Raw genomic sequence first — 6,274 nt, 5'->3', positions numbered from 1 at the left:
GCCCTGGAACGTGTTCAGAGAATGGCACTGAAGTTGGTGAGGGGTCTGGAGCACAGACCTTGCGAGGAACAGCTGAGGAGCTGGGATTGTTCAGTTTGAAGAAGAGGAGGCTCAAGGGAGACGTTATTGCTTTCTATGATTACCTGAAAGGAGGTTGTAATGAGCTGGGAGTCAGCCTCTTGTGTAAATGCTTATACGACCAGAGGAAATGGCCTCAAGTTGTGCCAGGGAAGATTTAGGCTGGACATTAGGAAATACTGTTTTTCTGAAGGAGTGGTCAGGTGCTGGAATGGGTTGCCCAGGGAAGAGATGGAGTCCTCAATCCTGGAGGTGTTCAAGGAAATGTTTAGGTGTTGCGTTGAGGAACATGGTTTTGTGGGAATTGTTGGTGGTAGGTGGATGATTGGACTGAATGATCCTGTAGGTCTTTTCCAACCTTGGTGATTCTATGATTCTATGATTCTTGTGTTAATCAGAAGTTCAGTTATAGCAAGTTGCTGTGGAATGATGCAACTGACTGTTGTGATAAAAGATGCAAGGTGGAAACTGGACTAAAAAGTGCTTACATGACTAGGAGATGAGCAAGCATTAGTTTGGGAATGGAGACGCTGCATTTCTAAGATCTGTGCATCTCTGTATCTTCACTGAATATACATCTTCCAAAACTGATATTTAATGTGACTCTTTCTTAAATTAAATAAAATCTTGATGCATTCTGAGATACATCTTCAGGAATGTCTGGCTTTTCATACTTCTGCCTTTTATATCAGCTTAATTGTTCTCAATAATTGCATGTTCATCCTGTCCAAGAAGTCAACACCCACTGCAATACTTGTGAGACATGAGGAGGCACAGAATATGGCAAGGAAAATAAACAGAAACTTCCCAACATTAGAGAATGGGCTGAGAGACGGAGACACGATTCTCTGAGAAGACAAATTCTCTGTCCTGTGATCAGTGTGAACTTTTAGTTATGTTCTGAATTAATCCCCCGTCCTGGATGGCTATATTTTTAATGCATTGGCTTTATCTTAATGCATCTGTGTAATGATATTACACAAAACTTAAGCTCTTGCCAGAATGTTGTATGTTTTGAAATCCTTACTTCTGTCCAGGCAGACACAACTATCATTGTTTTGTGTTAAGTGACCACAGGGATCTAAATAAACCTGAGCTGGTTTTTCTATGGAGTATACAAGAGCAGCTTAACAACAGAATGTGGAGAGGCAGCAGACAAAATGCATAACAAGCTACAGAGATTCATGACAGGCCAATGTGATTGCCTTTCACAATAGGGAATGTTAATATTATTTGTTTCTTTGCAGACAATACTGAGAAGATCTAGTTCTGTTTGAGAAAACATTTTAAGTCACCCGTTCTGCAAAACTTCTAGAAAACTTTTCAAGATTATGGGTTCTCTACAACCTTCCCTCACCTATAATGCTATTTTAGAATACAAATAACTTTATTAATGTTAAAATAATTGTTCAAGATATTTTCTTACACTTCAGTATAAGTAATTGCTGGGATTTGCAGCTTGGCCAGAGGCTGCAGCAAACATCCTGTTGAAGTGCCTGGCACTCTGCGTTCCAGCATGATTGGCAGGAAACAGCATGTTTGGGGAAAGGGAAGATGGACATTACAGGACTATATGTTTGTTTTCCCAAAACAATAGTACAATATGAAACTAAAGCAACCCTTTATTAAACTATTTGCTGCTAGATTAGTGTGTTGAATGAGTAAGTGGGGGTAGGGATAGAGAGAGAGTGTTGATTGCTTATTGCGTAACTGATATACTGATATACTTGACTCATAATATGTATGTTCCCTTTCTTCTAGGATATGCATCATCCACATTTTGTTAAACATGGAACTGAAATGTCAGCATGCATCCACCCTTTTCATTTAAAGTACACCACATTAGCATTAGTTGCTACATTAACTTGATCTGACTAGATCCTTCCTCACTAGCACTGGATAAAGCAGATGTCTGTTTGCTTGTTTCATTATAGCTCACACCACAAGAAGGAACAGGTGTTTCTGTCCATGTAGTTTCACTCTAACATTGTGTGGAATGAGGTTGGCTTTAGTCTCTGTGGAACACTGCATGCAAGACAGCTGGCTAAAGCTGCAATATGGATGCTTTGAACAAACATGTTCCCCAGATGGGCAAAACATTCCAATGTTCATCGTCAAAATCTCAGTGCCATTCTGAATGCTCAAAGGTCCTAAGATGGAAGAAAGTGAGGGAGGTCCTAAGATGGAGGAAAGTGAAGGAGCTCTTTAAAGCCTACTGCTTGTTTCTAATGTCATCCCCCTGAAAAGCTTTCTGAAGCAATTTATGGTGTTTATGCATCTTTGTAGGCAATAATTTTGATGTACACAAGGCAGCCAAGCATATAAGGCTTCTCAGATGGCATACGGAAGGGACTGCTTAATCAGATTCTTTTTCAAGGACATTAAGAACTGGAAATAGGAATGGGGAATTTGCCTTTTTCTTATCTCCTCCCAGTTGGCCTGTCTAGGCACGTGCTTGTTTGTCTGTGATACTCAAAAAGAATTTTTTGTTAACTTCTGAGTGAACTGCAGCTAGATTTCAAAAAAAAAGAAAAATGATGACCAAGAGTTTCATTTGAAGGCGCAAACTAGCTACCTTGCACGGGACAGGCAAAAATCTGCAAAAACTGGTTTGGTGTTGTCTTTGGTCCTGAATTCATTGACTGTAAGTGAAATAAAAGGAATATAAATATTAAAACTTGTATATCTGATTGCTACAAACATTAGATTAAGAAATGGAAAGAAGTTTCCAACAACCTTGGGATGAAAAATAAGCTACCGGTGAATTTGTTGTTTATTGGTCAACTGCAAAAGAATTTCTGCTACTGTGAAAGATTCTTGAACTAAGCAATGTTTATAAAATCAGTGAAACAGCCCTGCATTGGTGTGCAATACCATCTGGCACATTTGCAGCGCCAATTGCTTGGTATTAAGGATGGCTCCAACAGTGAGCATACTCAGTTCTGGCAGCAAATTTGAATATCAGTGAGAAAGTGGATTTTCAGTTTGTTCTTTTTGGTCAGAAATAAGAATATTTGTACTGCCTAACAAGTAGACTCAATGCAAAGCAGAATTTGTAGGAGCATAGGACAGTAGTATCTCTGAAGTTACATTCCTTTCAGCTACTGAATATATGACCATCCATACAAAAGTTATTACACTGCAAAAATGACATAGATTTGTTGAAGTTGAAGAGGTTAAAAGAAAATACTGAGGAAAGCCAACAGTTTGAAATTTATGAAAGTTGCTGGAACACATAATCCCATTGGACATTAGCATGTTGACATAATGTAGTAAAACTTGAAAAGAATTTTCTGGCATATTTCATGTGCAGTCCTTTCTTTCCTGTGTGGATGAAGTGTCTACATGTCTGTAGATCACTGTAGATGACTATTCACTTAACTGTAGGCAGATGTCTGATATATTGTAGGTCAATTACAGGGGATAAGGAGACTCTAAATGGACTCCAGTATGGTGAGTTCTCTCAATAAGTAATACGTCTTCACAGTTATAATCTTAGATGGTGCACAGAAGTCTTGGAGAGCCTTCCATGTCTACAGACTCACTCCTGCAGAAAAGCAGAGCACACATTAAATGGAAAGCTGAAGAGAGGAATATGACAAAACCATGCCAGTATCACTGCATACAGAGGCAATTTTTAATTGGGAAATACCTATGTGTTTTCATTCAATTCTGTGTAAATGGTGTGATTTGCTTTGCATTTATAATGTGAAAGGAAAGAGCCTACTGAGAGATGAAGATACTGTGTGTGTGCATTGCACGCACTGTACTTGAGCCACACTTGCCCACTCCTTCCTAGGAGTTTTTCATGAAACAACAGGGTTCCCTTGAAAACATGTTAAATGAGCAGTTTAAACAAAAGTTACATATATTTCCTGATGATATAAAAATATTTCCCTAGAGTTCTGAACTCAATTTAGACAAAGGGCATATCTTTCCAGCTAGCTACTCTGAAAGTGGAACTCAGTGTATAGTAAAGAAACATGCTACAGGAGGAAAGAGCAGTGTCATTTTTGTTCTGAAAACCTCAGTTGGCATGGTAGTTCTTCCTCCAGCATTGTTGCTCCTTTTTACTGCAGCAGCTAGTGGATGTTTGGACAAGGATGACTTGCTGAGGATAGAGCAGTAAGACTAGCTCAATTCATCTGCAATACTTTGTGGCCATGGTATGGTACAGTGCTGAGTGTGGCAGACCACTGTGCTCTCAGAACATGCTAGTAAGGTTGCAGTAGCCTGGGCTCCAGCTTGCTGTCTAGTGGAGAAACTGAGTCTAATGCAACTGTACAGCTCCATTTGGTTAGAGCTGGCTGAAATTTCTTTACATCATGCTACATAGACTTAGACTTAGATTTTGTTTCTCATTCAAGCTTATAGAGATTTGCAATTCATTCATGGTAAACACCTGGCCTTTGAATTTGCAGCCATTTTGGTTTGTTTTGATCAAATACAGCTTTTTTACAAGCTTTCACCAGCATTAATTAAAAGTCTTGTTTGTAGCTTGAGACCCCCTTCCAGGTGAACTAATTAATTGTCGTATATGTTGAGTGAAAACAAGAAAAGTGGAAGAAAACCAACAGCAAATTATTTTTATATAGGAACAAACATCTGAAGAAATAACTGAATGCAGTTATTGTCAGTCATAATGAAGAGACGTCTCTGTGAGAGGCATTTGATTTAATGATTTCACAAATATGTGGGGGTAACTTCATCAATTTTGACCTGACAGACTTGTTACATCTAAAATAGCTTGAATACGATCCTGAAAACCTTACTCACGAGAAATAAAAATCAAAAATGCTTTGTTTGGTTGTTTTTTTTTTTTAATTCACTTTCAGCAGAATATTTCTGAACTTGATGAAAAAATGCTTGTTTATGTCTAATCTGAAAAAAGGTATAGTTTTTACCATGTATATCTGGAGAAAAAGAAATATGATAATAATAGCAAAACTCACTGGATAAAGAGATCATTAGTTATGCCGTATGGTATTAGAAAGTGATAATGTGAAGATTACACTGTCTTGTTACAAATATTTCAGAAGTCTTGGTTTTATTTTTTTTATTGCCTACTTTTTAGGACAATAGAATAAGACTTAGGCATTATCCTTGAATTAAGTATGTCAGAATTTTTTAAGAATTTAATACCTTCTTTGGTAGATACAGAAGATACAGATGCAATCCCATTGCTAAAGTAGGTTCCGTGCAGTAGGTCTCATGGGTAGGAGTCCAGACAAGTCTTGAAAATCTTCTCAGATGGCATTCCACAACCTCTCTAGGCAACCTGTTCCAGTGCTCTGTCACCTTTAAAGTAAAGAAGTTCTTCCACAAGTCAGTGTGGAGCTTTCCATGTTCAAGTTTTAGGTCATTGCCCCTTGTCCTCTCAGTGCACATCACCGAGAAGAGCTTGGCCTCATCTATTTGCCTCCTACTTTCCTTCACATATTAATGAGCATTAAAGAGATTCCCCCTCAGTCTGCTTTTCCCCAGACTGAATAGACCCAGGTTGCTCAGCCTTTCCTCAGACAAAAAATGCTCCAGGCCCTTTATCATCTTTGTGGCTCTCTGCTGGATTCCTTCTAGAAGATTCTTGTCTTTTTTGGACTGGGGATCCTAGAACTGGACACAGTATTCTAAATGTGGCCTCACTAGAGCAGAGAAGAAGGGGAGGGCCACCTCACTTGACCTGCTGGCCACATTCTTATTAATGCACTCCAGGATCCCATTGGCCTTCTTGGTCACAAGGGCACACTGCCGGCTCATGGCCAACCTGCTGTCCACCAGAATCCCCAAATCCTTCTCTGCAGAGCTCCTCACAGCAGTTCATCGCTAACCTTTACTGATGTATGTGGTTACTCCAACCGAGTTGCAATACTCTACTCTTGCCCTTGTTAAACCTCATCAGGTTCATAATGTAAGCAAAAAGCAGAAACCAACAATAATTTTAATTTCTTCTGAACTAAAGAGCATTTAAAAAAATTTTCATCTTAAAGTAAATAAATTTTTTTTGCTTCACTGAGAATAGGCCTCTACAAAGAGGTTCTAGTTGTAGGAAAATTGAGAAGAAAGGTGGCATAGCCACTCAGATCATCAGTCTTGCTAAAAAGTCCATCAGAATCTTAAATGAAAAATACACCAGTTTCTATATTTTGTACTGAAGACTAGTGGTGAAAAAAATAATGTTACTCTGTGAACCAACAAA

Source organism: Centrocercus urophasianus, unplaced genomic scaffold, assembly GCF_019232065.1.
Source record: "Centrocercus urophasianus isolate 14NV4802_14NV808 unplaced genomic scaffold, USGS_Curo_1.0 seq_27, whole genome shotgun sequence".
NCBI lineage: Eukaryota > Metazoa > Chordata > Aves > Galliformes > Phasianidae > Centrocercus > Centrocercus urophasianus.
Note: the sequence above shows the minus strand (reverse complement) of the source record.